This window comes from Tiliqua scincoides, chromosome 2 (assembly GCF_035046505.1).
Source record: "Tiliqua scincoides isolate rTilSci1 chromosome 2, rTilSci1.hap2, whole genome shotgun sequence".
Classification (NCBI taxonomy): domain Eukaryota; kingdom Metazoa; phylum Chordata; class Lepidosauria; order Squamata; family Scincidae; genus Tiliqua; species Tiliqua scincoides.
Genome location: NC_089822.1, coordinates 182,389,476 through 182,407,981, shown reverse-complemented (window position 1 = coordinate 182,407,981; position 18,506 = coordinate 182,389,476).

Here is an 18,506-nt window from a genome sequence, read left to right as displayed (position 1 = left end):
AACTTGTGAAAGCCTAGTTTCTTAGGGCCCAATCCTATCTAACTTTCCAGCTCCGGGGCAGCCACAATGCAGCTTCAAGGTAAGGAGGAGGAGGCCTCCTTAATACCTCTGTAATATCTTGAGGAGGCTTCTGTGACAGCCTCCCCACCACAAGATGCAGTGCATACCCCATTGCTGCCCCAACACTGGAAAATTGGATAGGACTGGGCCCTTAGTCACAGTTTCATACAGAACCAACGTGTATGCTCCCTACCACATACTTGGTACTCCCCTGCAACTGTGGTGACAGACGATCTTGTTGAACAGTCAAGAAAGTGATTTATGAGCACCGTTGAGCCATGATTTCTGATATTGTCTAGGGAATTTGAGGGAATTTGATGGAAAGTTCAGAAATAGTGTAGGGATCAAACAGGTAAAGTCATGGATTTCCAGGTTCATGAGATGGTGCTCAGTTCTAAGAAGAAGGACTTTATATATTATGACAAAATTTATCAGAGTAATTTGCATTAATGAAAACATATTTGTTATTTACATATTTGATACTGTTCTGGAGTCTATAGATGGGGAAAAGGAGATGTATTTAGACCTTATGATAGTAATTGTTGAATTTCTATGTTAGTTAAAAATATAATGAATGGTAGAAATGGTTAGATTTCTAGAAAGGGAAAGATAACTAAGAAGAAGACCTTAATATATTATGATAAAATTAAGAGTAATTTGCATTAATGAAAACATATTTTATAAGTTAGGTATTGGAAAGAGTTTAGAATTTTAATAAAACTAGAAATGGTGGATATGATGATATAGAAAGTATATAAAGTACAATACAGGGCATTTAGAGATAAATATATTCTTCCTTATTTTTCTTTAGGTTAATGAGAGGTAAAAGTAGAAGAATAGTAACTAGGAAAAGTAGAATGATGTATTAACCAAATTGGTATAGGGTATCCTGCACCCCAAAAGTTGATGTTTGTTGTGTTTGTTATGTATTGTGTATATATGTTAAATTAAAAAAAAAGATTGTGCTCCATTCTATTTTTAATAAGTAACCATGTATTAAAAATAATAAGTGCTGAAGGCAAGACAGCAGTGTTTGGGGTAGGCTCCAGCTAGTTGATATCTGCCTCTCCTGGTTGCTTTCCTTAGTGTGTGTGAGAACGAGGTGGTGCTTGCAAATTTATTTCTGCCTCACCAGCACCACTGGAGTTGCTCACTGCTTTCAGAAGAGCTGAGAGAAGAGACTGGGGCAGGTAAGGTGGCGGCAGTGGTGGACTGGGAATGGATCAGGACAGTAGTTCCAGGGTTGGTGGCAACAGCACACCATGTATCTTGTCCCCCATTGTCAGCCCAGGCCCACATCCAGAAGGTTCTACAGACCAGCCAAAAAGGTGGTGTAGATCTAAGGAGACCCATTGGGGACCAGAGAGCCTAAGATCAAGTAAGTAAAATTTTTCTTTCCTTACCACTCCTAAGCTACTTGGTCCCCAACCAGTCCATAGCATTAAGCACATGACCTGTTGATGGTGCTGCATGCTGCGGGCCATCTCTAGATAAGATTGGGCCATTAGTGAGCAGCAGGCTGGAGGAGGGTGGCAGACAGACATTGGCTATGGGGCACCCCTCATCAGTCCACCACTCCTCCCGACTTACACCTTAACAGGAGCCTTTCAGTTGGCACCATAGCAAGCTGATCTTGGCATTCAGGAAGTCACAGGGATGGCTTTTGGTGGGAATACCCTGGTCACTGCCTTAGGCACTGAGGAGGCTTGGGCATAGAGATTCAGGGTTGGTCTTAGGACAACGTGGCCTGTCATGACTTTGGGGGCCCTTGAACTGGGGCAGAGTGCAGCTCTCTCTCTGCTGCAGCCAGCAACTGCAGCCAGCCTGGAAGGGCAGCATGAACATAAGAACATAAGAACAGCCCCACTGGATCAGGGCATAGGCCCATCTAGTCCAGCTTCCTGTATCTCACAGCGGGCCCACCAAACGCCCCGGGGAGCACACCAGATAACAAGAGACCTCATTCTGGTGCCCTTCCGTGCATCTGACATAGCCCATTTCTAAAATCAGGAGGTTGCACATACACATCATGGCTTGTAACCCATAAGGGATTTTTCCTCCAGAAACTTGTCCAATCCCCTTTTAAAGGCATCCAGGCCAGATGCCATCACCACATCCTGCAGCAAGGAGTTCCACAGACTGACCACACGCTGAGTAAAGAAATATTTTCTTTTGTCTGTCCTAACCCTCCCAACACTCAATTTTAGTGGATGTTCCCTGGTTCTGGTGTTATGTGAGAGTGTAAAGAGCATCTCTCTATCCACTATATCCTTCTCATGCATAATTTTGTATGTCTCAATCATGTCCCCCCTCACGTGCCTCTTTTCTAGGCTGAAGAGGCCCAAACGCCGTAGCCTTTCCTCATAAGGAAGGTGCCCCAGCCCAATAATCATCTTACTTGCTCTCTTTTGCACCTGTTCCATTTCCACTATATCGTTTCTGAGATGTGGCGACCAGAACTCGACGCAATACTCCAGGTGTGGCCTTACTATCGATTTGTACAATGGCATTATAATATTAGCTGTTTTGTTCTCAATAATTGCTTCAATTATAAACACAAATCCAAATCAGTAACAGACAGCTCAGAACCCATTAGCCTATATGTGAAGTTTTGATTTTTTGCCCCAATGTGCATGACTTTACACTTACTGACATTGAAACACATCTGCCATTTTGCTGCCCATTCTGCTAGTCTGGAGAGATCCTTCTGGAGCTCCTCACAATCACGTCTGGTCTTCACCACTTGGAAAAGTTTGGTGTCGTCTGCAAACTTTGCCACCTCACTGCTCACCCCTGTCTCTAGGTCATTTATGAAGAGGTTGAAGAGCACCGGTCCCAGGACAGATCCTTGGGGCACACCGCTTTTCACTTCTCTCCATTGTGAAAATTGCCCATTGACACCCACTCTCTGTTTCCTGGTCTTCAACCAGGTCTCAATCCATGGGAGGACCTGTCCTCTAATTCCCTGACTGTGGAGTTTTTCAGTAGCCTTTGGTGAGGGACCGTGTCGAACGCCTTCTGAAAGGCATGAGTGAGTAGAGTGTGGGCTTGATCACCCTTCCCTGGGACTCTTTGATCCGAAGTGGGCCTCTTGGAAGTAGTTGGTGATGACATTATGTCACCACCAACTATTTCCGGGTGCATGCTTTGCACACTGCACCATAAGCATCTGGCTTGCCACTGCTACAGTTGCTGTGGCTGCCTGGTGAGCGGGGGGGCACTGTGTGATTGCCTCGCATTGGGTGTCACCAGTCCTGGGGCCAGCCCTTCAGGTAGCTCAGAGACCAGCAGTGGCTCTCCAGGGATTCTAACAGGGGTCTTTTCCAGTCATATGACTGAGACTGAAACTGGGATCTTCTGTCGGCAAAACTGGTGCTCTACTTCTGTGTGCTATAGCCCCTCCTTTGATCTTATATACTTAGGGTATATATTTGATCGACACAAAGAGTAAAATCTTCAGCTGAAAGAATTGAAGAATAGATGAAAAGGAAAGAAAGCAAACTTCAACATCAGAGAAAAATTACATAAAGGACCAGAAGAATGGTAAACAACATCTAGTGAAATATCAGCAAAAGAAAACATGTCTTTATGTAGAAGAACAAAGAGAAGGAAGAGGAAGTACCCCTTGAAAAAAAGAGAAAAAGCCTCCCCCCCCCACAATCTCCTTGATAAGGAGAGAGAAATGATAAGAAAGGGCCTCAAGAATTTAAAGAGGTGGGTGAATCTGCTGAAGTGACTGAATAATATACCACCAGTTAAGAGAGTGCAATGCAGTCTACTAAAACACAACAATGTGTTTTTGTCACCTTGCTGTTTCTGTATGGACACACACAACATCTCACAAACTGATTGTGACATGTTTTTATGGACAGTTCGAAGTAAAAGCAGGGTGGGTTGGTGGTTGGCTCTAGTTATCCTTGCAACCTGTAGAAATCTCATTAACTGCTTACGCTAAAAATAAAGAACCACTAATATGACACTGAAGACTACCGTAGGAAAACTATGACATTTCAATGAATCAAAGCCCCGAGAGATGGAATAAAAGTCCTAGCAGCCGCTAGGCTGTCCATCCCCTGGCAATGCAAGGTCTTTAGTGATAGTAATGCTCTGTCAGCCCTAAAGCTACACCAAGGCAAGTCCATAACAATCTCCCTTCTGTCCCATTAGTCACCTGAACAGATCCCATGAGCATAAGGAAAGCACATGGATTTCTTTCTTTTTTAACCTCTGACTCTTGTTAAAGCGTCTGAAGATCAGTTAAAGAGAACAGCACCATTTTTAAAGGAGCTTTTCTTTCTTCTCAGACCTACACCAGCTATTTTTCTTTTGTAAGTCTGAGGAGAGGAAGGGAATAGGGAAGGGGATATGAAATCAGGGATAAGATAGAGCATGAAACTTTGCTGCCAAGATCCACTCCCTCCAGTGTATTCTCTGCCCCCTGCCCTCCTGTCCCCTTCCCCTCGGAATACTCCCAAACCTCCCCCTTCCCACCCCTGCGCCCAATGTACTGACACTGGCCCAGCCTCCTGGAGCTGCTGGCCTGCAAATTTGCACCAGCAACCTCAAAGTGCACAATGGTTTCTCAGACTTTGCACTGCTGCAATGGGCCTTCTGCTGCCAGAGCACGTGTTCCAGTAGCACAAGGCTCAGATAGGATTGGGCTGTGAGAGGGTTGAAATGTAGCAGGTTACATCTACAAAGCAAAGATGAAACTGGACACCAGGAGGTCAAGGAGAAACAAGCCTTTATTCTATAGCCGGCTGACTATAGAATATATAGAACTATATATGTGACTATTCTATGGTCACAGTGGAATCGCTTCCAAAAGACTGCGACCCCAGTGCTCTGCAGCCCTGGGGTTAATATACACAATCATTCATATTGCAAAGCATTTGGCAAACTTTGATTTGCGGGCAGAAACATTCAAACTATGGATACCTTTCTGATTCGCTGACAGCAAAACTTCAGACCCTTGGATACATACTTGATTGGCAAACACCATATCGGGTGAGGGGATTTCCAGTAAGCATGACACTTGTGGTGAACTCTTCTCTAGGATACACAAACTTAGAGGAAACCACTGGGCTGACTGGACCCCCTCCCTTGTTATCTCTAATCTTGCAGCTAGCTAGCATAAAGCAATAATTTCCTCTTGTGTCTGCTTTCGATACAGGGCCTCAGAAGGGCATATTTGTGACAGCTAAAACTCTGGCCTCTGACATTGGTCAAGGAGGATATTAACTATTGTCAGGCTAAGAGGCCTGGCCTGGCCTAAATTCCCGGGATTCACTCCCACAAAATCATGCACTCCATTTCTGCCAGCATAAATCAGATATGCTAAAGTTTTAAAGAAAACGCACCGCAAAACTTGGCCTGCTGTTTCAGTTGTGTGACTACGGGCGCAATCCGAACCCCTTATGTCAGTGCTTTCCAGCAGTGGCATAAGGGCAATGCAGCTCTGAGGTAAGGGAACAAACATTTCCTTACTTTGAGGAGGCCTCTGTGAGTGACACCCAACTGCAGGATGCAGCACACGTCTCAATGGCACCGCTATGCCAGTGATGGAGAGCACTGACATAAGGGGTTAGGATTGTGCCCTATGTAAACCAATTTGTAGTATTCATCACTGTGAATACAATGAGCCTTTTCAAATTCCTTAATGATCTAAAAACCAATGCATTGGGAGAATGGGCAGTCCTTCTACCACCCTCAAACTCTCATCGTCCACTTGTGGACCAATGTGCTGTGGCACACCAGTTGAAAATCACTGGCATAGAGGAATGGAAGTGCAAACTTCTGCACCACAAGGCTTTATCCACATGGCTATGCTGTCCAGTCAATACTGGAGTCATGATCTCTGAAGGATATGATTTCTACCCAAGAAAAAAACTGGTGACGAAATGGACTGTAGATCTGGAATCCCTGAGTTGTCAAAGCAAACAGCTATGTGGCAAAACAGGGCACAGGCTCTACTACAGTACTTGTCCAACAACCCAGCACTGAGCAATGATCCTACATTAACACTGACAGGTTTGTTGCTGGAAATGACTGCTTCTAGATTCTGTGATGCTCCATTATTCATGAGTGGGCTGGGAAGTTTTCATCTGAGGATGAATCAATGACATTTGTTGACAAACTCCAGTTCATTTCACAGATACATAATAATAGATCCACATCAATTGGGAACTTTTGCTTGAATGTTCTCACATTTGCAAGTGCAAATCCATTCCAAGAACGTTCATATCTGTGGGAATTGGTTTACAGAAGCCTAAATAATTAGTGCAGCAGTCCCTTGTAAAGGCTGGCATGCAGACAAACCCAAGTTAGCTCCAAATTATCTAAACTGAAAGGATTTTTATTTTTTTTTGTTATCAGCAGAAAGTCCACACCTTTGTAGCACTATATGGAGAAATTAAACAACCTTGAAAAGAAATCTGTAAATGCCTTAATTAACTAACAGGGGGAAAATCAATTTAATTAATAACAATTATAAAGCACTATGGTCTCTTCCCCAACATCATTTTTTATCCAAGGAAAGAATTTCTTAAGGGATTTTTAATCTCTTTATCCACTAGCTACAATGGTTGGAACTTTTTTTAATCAGGATCTTAAAATGTGCTGTGCTGAAACTCTGTCGTTCAGTCTTGGGCCAAAAGAGAGTCTTTGGCTGGGGGATAAATGTACTGATAAATAAAGTATTTCTGTCCTAGACAGGAAGCTTGGTCTTTTGTTGTGCTAAGTCGTGACTTACTGATAATAGTGAGAGTTTTGTACAATCTCAAGGTCTCCAAATCTACTAACAATACGGGCACAATCCTAACCAACTTTCCAGCACTGACATAGCTGTGCCAATGTGGTATGCACTGCATTCTGCAATAGGGACGCAGTGAAGGAGGCCTTCTCAAGGTAAGGTCATGTTTGTTCCCTTACTTTGGGGCTGCAATGCGGCTAGGTCAGTGCTGGAAAGTTGGTTAGGGTTGTGCCCTAAGTCACTCAATGCTTTTGAACATCTCAGCTATGGTATGGGTCATTGGCTTTGGTTCTCTTCAGTTCCCAGATTCTCACTGAGAGAAACCAACAATCTCATGTAAATGGCAAGAAATTACCACAAGAGCCATTAGTATATGCAATCAAAGATGAGGCCCAACAGTTATCGTAGAAATTACTGGAATAAAATCTGAGGTCATTGCTGTTGGGCAATACAGATTTACTCAAAGGAATCTATCTTGCTCAAGAGCAGGGATCTCCAAACTTTTTGGCCAGAGGGCTGCATCAAATATCTGGCATGGTGTGGAGGGCCGGAAAAAAAAAAATTTAAATATAAAATTTAAATAAATAAATTAGAGATGGAACTTAGATGAGTGAATAAATGAGTGAATGGGTTCATTCATTCAACCTGTCTGGCCCTCAGAACACCCTCCAGACACAATCAAAGCATAGTTCTGGTCATGTTCAGTTGAGTGGGCCAGAGGCTTTCAGGGGACAAGAGTTTGGCTGCGGGCCGGAAACAGGCTTGCTGTGGGCCGCATCTGGCCCCCAGGCCGGGGTTTGGAGACCCCTGCACAAGAGCATAAGGAGAAGTAGTACGAAGGAGTAAGTCAACTTCCTCGTGTGCTGCTGCTCTCACTTATTTCCTGATGCCTTCGAATCACAGCTCTGGTCATTCTCTAGTTTTCTTCATGTCCTAAGAAGGGCTACAGTAGATGGCGTGTGAAATGTGTGACTCCTGTTTGCCAGCTTGAAATGGGAGGAGTGCAAAGGGAAGGTGAAAGCAATTGCTGCCACAAGATCACCATGGAGGAGAAGCTGCACCAGTGGTCTTGAAGAGGCAGCAGAGGAAGTGGGCAGGTGAGAAAAGGATGTGGGTGCCTAGATCAGTACCTGGGCGGCAGGGGAAGGGAACCATGGGTTGGGCCTGAAGTCTTAGTTTTACTTGGTGATACCTGGCTTAGTTCAGGAGACTTGACAATAGAAGACAGAAGAAGAGAAAAGCAGAGCGTGGTGTGTGGCTGTGCTTTGCTGGTGTTCTCCGCTGATTCAAATAACCAGCCTGATCTGGTTTGTCTTTTACAGCAGGGTAACATGCCAATCTGAGCAGGTAACACTTTCCTTGTCATGGCAACATCATCACCTACAACTTCCTGCCGATCAAGCAGCTGTTAAATGCTAATTGAAAAGTTGAGGATCTGATGCTTGACCTTTTCCTTGCCTGCTGGTTTCCCACTCAGAATCTGCTCCTTCTCCTTGGGTTCCATCTGCATATTTTCCCTTGAGAATACTTGTCTGGAACCCTGCAGGGGGAAAAGAGGCAATTTGGAGCAGAAGAACAGGCAGGGAAAGGGTCAAGTAGCCCTACCACTTCTTCTTAGATGCTTAAAACAGTCTCCTGAAGGTGCTTCTCCTTATTTAAAGCACATATCAATAGCTCACATCCAGTTAATCCCTGACTCTGCAATTTTTCAGGACAAAGAAGCAGCATGTGAGACACTTTCAACCCAATCCTATGGGCCATTTAGAACAGATCAATCCACTGACATAAATAGCCCTGCGATGGCACAAACGTTGTACCACTGTTGCATGTGATGGAGCCACTGGCAGAAATGGCCAGAGGTTCTGTGCACGCAACAGACTTGCCTGGACACTCCGCTGACTCAGATGACATGGCTGTTCATGGGTGGGAATGGGTGCTGGGATGGGGGGGGGGTGGACTGGAGGGCATGGATCTTGATGGCAAAGGTGCATGCTGGATCCTATTCTTGATTTTTCAACCTGTCCTGCCCACTTCCTCTCCTCAGACATGCCAGCAAAGTAGCTGGCATGGAGCCAAGGAGACCCATAGGCAATTAGGCAGCCTATTGGAAGGTAAGTAAAAAGATTTTCTCTTACCTCTCATTGGCTGTCTGATAGCCCCACCACTATCACCATAACATGCAGCATCTGCTCCATCAGCCTGGCTGCACAGTGGAAGATGGGAGGATAGGATTGGGCTGTTAGTATAATGCCTAATAATAGTGCTTTCTGAAATCTCCTTTGCCGTCACTATAGAATCATCCATTACCTCTTTACCATTTTAAATGTCCATGTTGATGGCAAAGTAGGCTAAAGGCCCAATCTGGGCTGGCCCAGAGTGTGCAGTGGGCCAGCTGGTACAGTGTCTTCTTCCAGTCACTGCCTTGTCTCTTCCACCCACCATGAATTATTTTCACATCACCTTACCATATTTGTGAGTGACTGTTCGAAAAGCGATGATGACAGCATGCTATTTTCATATTTTGCCTGGGGTACAAAAATGCCTCAGGTGTGCCCTATGTAACGTGCCCTGCTGTGTAATCACATCCATATGAAGAAAAAAACCCTGCATTTTCCTAGGCTTGTCATCTCCTCAATTTCTACCTTAGGTTGGTGTTTTGCAGAAACAAATACTAGTATGACAGTCACTTTTGATACAGTTTTTTTTCTCAAGATGGCGGCGCATGTATATGCAGCGGCTTTGCACTCTGGAGATTGGTATTTTTTAATTAGTTTATTGTTTAGTTATTTATTGCTGAATGCCATACATGCCCAGATATACAGTCGACAAGAGCTATTCGCTATCAGTCTGAGCCATAAAGATTGCATTCTGAGACTGGGAGTCTCGGGTTACTGCAGTCCAGCCGAGATTGCCGGATTGCCGCGGCCTGAGTGGATCATCTTACTGGCGGAGAAGCAACGAAAACGGAGTAGAGAGAGAAAACAGAAACGAGGCTGCAGAGCTGGGATCTGGGTGAGATTAAATAGATCTCCGTTCAAGCCAGCACTGCCTAGTCTCTTTGTGTCAAATGTTAGATCCCTCTCAAACAAGATAGAGGAGCTGGAACTTATTATCTCAATGCAGAAAAATATAAGGGACTGTTGTGCCATGGTTTTTACAGAGATGTGGCTTGATCCTTCTATTCCAAAGGAGGCTATTGAGTTACCAGGTCGCCTAGTACATCCAGGGGATAGGACTGAAGACTCAGGAAAGAGCAAGGTTAGGGGGGCCTTGTGTTTACATAAATAACAATGGCAACACAAACGCCACAATAATGGATACGCATTGTTCTCCTGACCTGGAGTATATATATGGCTGTTAAATGCTGCCCCTTCTATCTGCCTCGTGAGTTTACTGTGGTCATAATTACTGCAGTTTATATACTGTATTTTTTGCTCCATAAGATGCACCTGACCATAAGACACACCTAGTTTTTAGAGGAGGAAAACTTACTTTTAAAGTAAGCCTGCCCTCCCCCTGTGGTGCATGCACAAATGAGGACCTTGCCCTGGTGCGGACCTCGCCCCCTTTGTTCTCCGCCTGCCCTCCCCCTGTGGCGCCTGCACAAATGAGGACCTTGCCCCCGGTGCGGACCTTGCCACCTTTGTTCTCCGCCTGCCCTCCCCCATGGCGCCTGCGCAAATGAGGACCTTGCCCCCGGTGCGGACCTTGCCCCCTTTGTTCTCCGCCTGCCCTCCCCCTGTGGCGCCTGCGCAAATGAGAACCTTGCCCCCGGTGCGGACCTTGCCCCCTTTGTTCTCCGCCTGCCCTCCCCCTGTGGCGCCTGCGCAAATGAGAACCTTGCCCCCGGTGCGGACCTTGCCCCCTTTGTTCTCCGCCTGCCCTTCCCCTGTGGCGTTTGCGCAAATGAGGACATTGCCCCCGGTGCGGACCTCGCCCCCTTTGTTCTCCGCCTGCCCTCCCCCTGTGGCACCTGGGCAAATGAGGACCTTGCCCCCGGTGCAGACCTCGCCCCCTTTGTTCTCCGCCTGCCCTCCCCCTGTGGCGCCTGCGCAAATGAGAACCTTGCCCCCGGTGCGAACCTTGCCACCTTTGTTCTCCGCCTGCCCTCCCCCATGGCGCCTGCGCAAATGAGGACCTTGCCCCCGGTGCGGACCTTGCCCCCTTTGTTCTCCGCCTGCCCTCCCCCTGTGGCGCCTGCGCAAATGAGAACCTTGCCCCCGGTGCGGACCTTGCCCCCTTTGTTCTCTGCCTGCCCTCCCCCTGTGGCGCCTGCGCAAATGAGAACCTTGCCCCCGGTGCGGACCTTGCCCCCTTTGTTCTCCGCCTGCCCTCCCCCTGTGGCGCCTGCGCAAATGAAAACCTTGCCCCCGGTGCGGACCTTGCCACCTTTGTTCTCCGCCTGCCCTCCCCCATGGCGCCTGCGCAAATGAGGACCTTGCCCCCGGTGCGGACCTTGCCCCCTTTGTTCTCCGCCTGCCCTCCCCCTGTGGCGCCTGCGCAAATGAGAACCTTGCCCCTGGTGCGGACCTTGCCCCCTTTGTTCTCCGCCTGCCCTCCCCCTGTGGCGCCTGCGCAAATGAGGACCTTGCCCCCGGTGCGGACCTTGTCCCCTTTGTTCTCCGCCTGCCCTCCCCCTGTGGCGCCTGCGCAAATGAGAACCTTGCCCCTGGTGCGGACCTTGCCCCCTTTGTTCTCCGCCTGCCCTCCCCCTGTGGCGCCTGGGCAAATGAGGACCTTGCCCCCGGTGCAGACCTCGCCCCCTTTGTTCTCCGCCTGCCCTCCCCCTGTGGCGCCTGTGCAAATGAGAACCTTGCCCCCGGTGCGGACCTTGCCCCCAGTATTCGCTCCATAAGATGCACACACTTCCCCCCCCCACTTTTTTGGGGGGAAAAGTGTGTCATATGGAGCGAAAAATATGGTACCTCCTGCTGCAAATACTGTTCTAGCTATGAACTATCTGCTAACTGCTATTAGTAAACAACAACGGGCCCACCCAGATGGAGTGTATGTAATTGCAGGTGACTTCAATCAAGCTAATTTAAAGACTGTCCTCCCTAAGTTCAATCAACATGTACGATGCCCCACTAGAGGGCAAAATACCTTAGATCATGTGTATAGTAATACTGTGAACGGGTATAGGACTATACCTTTGCCCCATCTGGGGCAATCTGACCATATATCTCTGTTTTTGATACCATCATACAGACCTCTTGTCAATAGAATTAGGCCTGTTGTCAGAGTAATACAACAGTGGTCAGAAGATGCATTGGAGCAACTTTGGGATTGCTTCAGGCATACTGATTGGACATTACTTGCGGAGGACAATATCGACATCTATACCTCGACTGTACTGTTCTATATCAAAAGCTGCATGGACACTGTCACTACCACCAGACAGATCTGGGTGTTTCCTAATAATAAGCCCTGGGTCTCCAGAGATGTGTGCCTTTTGATAAGAGCCCGGAATACTGCTTTCCGTTCTGGAAACACACTACAGTACAGTGAGGCCAGAGCGAACTTAAAAAAAGCCATCAGGGATGCAAATAAAAATAAATTATTATTATTATTATTATTATTATTATTATTACAGGCGGAGGATTGAGCAGCATTTTGAAAGTTTGGACACCCACCAGGTATGGCAGGGCCTGCAACAACTTACTGGGCAGAATTATAAAAACAGCCTGCCCAGCAGTAGTGATTCCATGGCAGAGCAGCTTAATCAGTTTTTTGGCCGGTTTGAGGAGGAGATAGCAGCCACCAACATTCCAGCTGCAGCCACTGATGATCAGTCACTTGTCCTGCAGCCTGATGATGTGAGATGGATTTTACAGAATATTAATGTCTGGAAAGCAGCTGGCCCAGATGGAATTCCGGGACGGGTCCTTAAAGACTGCGCTGCAGAGTTGACTGAAGTTTTTACAAATATTTTCAATTTATCTCTATCACAGTTCTCTGTCCCTTGCTTGAAGACATAGCGCCAGTTCCTAAGCAGACAGTAGTTGCTTCTCTCAATGATTATCGACCTGTGGCTCTAACTTCAGTAATTATGAAGTGTTTTGAGAGGCTGGTGTTGAAACATATTAAGTCTGGTCTTCCACCCACCTTGGATCCTTGTCAATTTGCATATAGGAGTAATAGGTCGACTGATGATGCCATCGCTATTGTTTTACATACATTCCTTCGTCATTTGGAACAATGGGGTACATATGTACGGCTGTTATTTGTGGATTATAGTTCTACTTTGAACACCATTCTAACTAGCAGGCTGTTTTTTAAAATGACTAGTTTGGGCATACAGCAAGACATTTCTCTGTAGATAAAGGACTTTTTGACAAATAGGCCACAGTCAGTTAGGACTGGACTCTTATCATTCTTCCACTCTATTAAATACAGGAGCTCCCCAAGGCTGTGTGCTGAGCCCCTTCCTCTATTTCCTGTGTACTCATGATTGTACCCCATCACATAACACCAATGAAATTATAAATTTTGCAGATGATACTACAGTGGTGGGGCTTGTTAGTGGGAATGATGAGTCTGCTTATAGGAAGGAGATACAGGAGTTGTTATTGTGGCGCAAAGAAAATAATCTCTCCCTTAACATCAAAAAAACTTATAATTGACTTCCGGAAAAAGAGGCATGTACACACACCATTAGACATAAATGGTGATGAGGTGGAGAGGGTTGCTAGTTTCAAATTCCTAGGTATTTACATCACAGAGGACCTCTCATGGACTATTAACACCAGCATGCTGATAAAAAAGGCACAAAAGCGGTTATATTTTCTGAGGAAGCTTGGGAGGTTAAATTTGTCACAGCAGCTGCTTGCGTCTTACTATCGTTGCACCATTGAGAGTGTCCTAACCTATGATATCTTGATGTGGTGTGGAAATTGCTCTGCAGGGGACAAAAAAGCTCTGCCGAGAATTATTAAGATCGCGCAGCACATCATCAACCTTCATCTACCAGCTTTGGAGGACATCTATACATCTCGCTGTCTGCAGAAGTCACATACGTATTCTGAGACACCCCTTCCATCCGGCTCATAAGTTCTTTGAGCTGGGGGTAGACGATACAGAACGGTCAGAGCACGCACCACACAATTCCTGAACTTTTTTAATCCCACAGCCAGAATTATGTTGAATAAGGCGATATAGTTGTTACCATGCTCCTGGGCATTAAGGTCTGTTATACTGTTTTTATATTATGATGCATGTTGTATAGAATGTGCGGGTGAGTGTGTAGAGTGTGATTGTTGGAATTGTAGTATATATTTATGCTTGTATCTCAAAGGTGCATAAATTTCGTTGTGCTGTAGCACAATGATAGTAAAGTTACTACTACTACTACTACTACTACTACTACTACTACTACTACTACTACAGTAACAGCCCAATTCTAAGGTCCGGGACCATGACAAGGAACAGCTGTGCCGAAATTGCCGCCACTGTATCCTGAGGGTACAAACCAGCTGCCAGAGACTCCTCAGCGTAAGTGAACATTTGTTCCCTTACTCTGTGTTGAACTCCACTGCTGCCAATGGGTCTTCTAGGATCTGTGCCAGCTTTTTAGCAGGCACAGAACTGAGGAGACCCATGACATGCAGAGTGGCTCAGGAGGAGGCATTGGATCCTGCAACAGACTCTGCTGCCTCCCCTTCTTCCTCCCAGGGCCCAATCCGGCCCACCCTTTCTCTCCTCAGTTTTGCTCTCCACTGCCCCCCAAAACCCCTCTGCTGGCCGGTGGTAGAACTTACCACTGGCAGCTACAATGTCATGTCTTTCTGGCTCTCTCCACTGGCACAGCGGCCTTACTGCTGCCGGTGACATGCCTGACAGCACATTTGCGATAGCTGTTGCCGGCGCAGCGCACCAGCTACCAGTGTGGCCCCAACTTAGAATTGGGCCCTAGGTTTATCCCCTTTCTAGTTCTGGACATGTACAGGGTGCATGCACCCCATGGTTACAGCACTCCGTAGACTTTACTTTCCAAGGTATTTATGGAAAAAAGGTAATAATACCCAGAAGCATTCAAGGAATTTGGTTAAAGAAGAAAAATATAGTGTAAAAACTGTCAACACATTTATTCTTTCTTTTTCTTTTTTTTCCTTATGCCTTCATTTGTATAGAAATACCATAGTTAAATATAACAAGAAAATGGAAGCAAATGCTGTGATTCCCCTATAATCCTGGAAATAAGAAAATGTGACAATTGTTTGTTCATTGTCAAAGTACAAGTGTGCAATTGCTATAAAATTAGACTCTCTGCCAGTGATTCTGCCAGTTATATGCAGAGTGCCATGAAGTATTTGCTGCATTGATTGTGACTGGCTAGTTTTACTAAATAATTTGTAACACAAACAAACAGAGAGAGAGAGAGAGAGCGCTTACTATTTAAAAGGCATTATTTGCCCCCACAATCAAGGACTTTTCTTTGTGGAGAGGGTTGGGACACACACAGGTCACACACAGAGGACACGCATATATCACACTTTGAGACATGGTTTCCCCTTCCCTAGTTTACCTGTTTACCTAGTTTACCTGATGCATTCTCGGCATCACCTGGCAAGACAAAGTTCCAAACAACACAGTCCTGGAATGTGCTGGAATCCCTAGCATGTATGCACTGCTGAAACAGAGACGCCTGCGTTGGCTCGGTCATGTCGTGAGAATGGATGATGGCCGGATCCCAAAGGATCTCCTCTATGGAGAACTCGTGCAAGGAAAGTGCCCTACAAGTAGACCACAGCTGCGATACAAGGACATCTGCAAGAGGGATCTGAAGGCCTTAGGAGTGGACCTCAACAAGTGGGAAACCCTGGCCTCTGTATGGAAGTAGGCGATCTCTAAGATACCCTGGCCCAGAGCAGTATAGGGCTTTAAAGGTCAAAACCAGCACCTTGAATTGGGTCCAGAAACGAATAGGCAGCCAATGTAGCCCCTGAAGAAGTGGGCTGACAGAGTCAAACCACCAACCTCCAGTAACCACACAGGCCGCCGCATTCTGCACTAGTTGCAGTTTCTGAACTGTCTTCAGGGGCAGCCCAACATAAAGCGCGTTACAATAATCTAACCTTGATGTCACCGTGGCCAGGTCTGCACGATCCAATTACGGCTGCAGCTGGTGCACCAGCCAAAGCTGAGCGAAGGCCCCCCTAGCCACAACTGCCAGCTGGGAATCCAGGAGCAGTTGCAAGTCCAGGTGGACCCCCAAGCTGCGGACCTGCTCCTTCAGGTGGAGTGCAACCCCATTCAGTGCAAGCCGATAGTCCAGCACCTGCATCGAGGATTTCTGAACCAGGAGAGACTCTGTCTTATCCGGATTTAATTTCAGCTTGTTAGCCCCCATTAAGATCCTTACTGCCTCCAGACAGCGCTCCAGGCCCTCAACCGCCACCCTAGAGTCTGGAGGAAAGGAGAGATAGAGCTGGGTGTCATCAGCATATTGATGACAACCCACTCCAAACCCCTCCCAGCGGTTTCATGTAGATATTAAATAACATGGGGGACAGAATTGAGCCCTGTGGCACCCCGCACCTCAAAGGCCAGGGTGTCGAACAACAACAACAACAACAGTATTTATATGAACAGGCATCCCCCAGCACCACCATCTGGGACCGACCCTCCAAGTAGGAGCGGAACCACCGCAAAACAGTGTCTCCAACTCCCAACTCGGCCAATCGGCCCAGAAGGATACCATGGTCAATGGTATTGAAAGCCACTGAGAGGTCCAGCAGGACCAACAGGGATGCACTCCCCCTGTCCAGTCCCCGGTGTAGGTCATCCACCAAGGCGACCAAGGCAGTTTCTGTCCCAAAGCCCGGCCTGAAACCAGATTGAAAAGGATCCGGATAATCCACTTCATCCAAGACCCTCTGGAGTTGGGCCACCACCACCCGCTCAATTACCTTGCCCAGAAACGGGATGTTGGAGACTGGCCGGTAGTTATCTAACACAGTGGAATCCAGGGAGGGCTTCTTCAGGAGGTGGCGAACCACCGCCCATTTCAAAGCGAGTGGCAACGTCCCCTCCATCAAGGAAGAGTTGACCACCCTCCCTGTCCACTCAGCCAGTCCACCTCAGGCAGCTCTTATCAGCCAAGCTGGGCAAGGGTCAAACAGGCAGGCAGGCAGATGGCCTCACACTCCAAAGGAGTTTGTCCACATCCTCAGGCTGTACAAGCTGAAAAGAATCCCACAACACTGGACAAGCAGTTGCCAAGGGGACATTGTCAGACATTGTCAATGTGGCATCTAAGTTGCGACGAATACGATCGATTTTATCTGCAAAATGTTACGCAAACACGTCACAGCAGCTGACCGTGTATTCCTCCTGGTCTACTAGACCTCTCTATTGGATTTTGGATCCAATAGATCCTTTGGATTTTTGATAAGACATGTTTGAGGTTCCTTCTGGTTCAACAGACCACACTGCACCAACAAACCAACCACTGCACCAATATGATGATGATAATGATGATGATGATGATGATGATGATGATGGTGTTGGTGTTGGTGTTGGTGTTGGTGTTGGTGTTGTTACATACTTACTTGCATACCCTTTTCAACAAAAAAGTTCATAAAGTGATTTACAGAGAAAAATAAAATGACTAAGAGTGCAATCCTAACCAACTTCCCAGTACTGGCATAGCTGTGCCAGTGGGGCATGTGCTACATACTGTAGTTGGGGGGTAATCACGGAGGCCTCTTCAAGGTAAGTCAATGTTTGTTCTCTTATTTCAAAGTTGCATTGCCCTTATGTCGGTGCTGGAAAGTGGGTTAGGATTGACCCCTCAAGGGCTCCCTGTCCCAAAAAGGGCTCACATGCAGAAGAACACAATCAATAGCCACTAAAAAGGACACTGTGCTCAGGTGAACAGGGGCAGTTACTCTCTCCCTGCTAAATACTACTTGGAAAAGTGCCCAGTTAGCAGGGCTGCAGGAAGGTTTTCATTGGTCCATACAACCTATATTCAGCTGCACCTTTCACTCCTGGCTACCTTTATTTAACCCCAGTTGCCCTCACAGGAGTCTCATAGCCTAAACGGAGCTTCTTCAGGCCAGGAGATGAAGGTTACACAGAAGCAGGGATGTGCTGGAGCCACCGCGGCAAGTCTCAAATCAAGTTCCGAGTCTTTGCCCCATGACTCAATTCGTGACTGCGGTGATTCCCTCCCACCCCCCCCCCAATAAAATTCTCAAGTCATTTTGACTTGAGCTGGAGTCTTTTGTGAAGCAAGCTACGGTGTGGGTCAGGCAGGACTCCGCAGAAAAATCAACCACCATTTCAATTATGTAAACAAAAGCGAAAAGTTGTTATTTGAGCGAGTGTAGCTGTGTGAGTGCAGAAAAACAATCAGTTTCGTATGAACACCAACAAGAAACCCCCCCCCTTCACATCACGACTCCAGATTCTGCCTTCAGAAAGAGCGCCAGCCAGGCACACCAGGATACGGCCTCTCTGTCTTTCCACCTTCCCTCTCTCCCTCTCTCCGGCTCTCTCAATCTTTCCCTTCCTCCTCTCATCATATCTTCCTGCAAGGGCCACTGAGAACCGGCATTGGGCCCAGGGCAAGATGTCTGGTTGGAAACCCCCCCCCACACACACACACACACCTTCCTATAGTCTCCATAATGCATTGAGGTCTTAGAAGTGTATAGAAAGTGGATTAAAGCTGTAGTGGAAATGCAGCCCT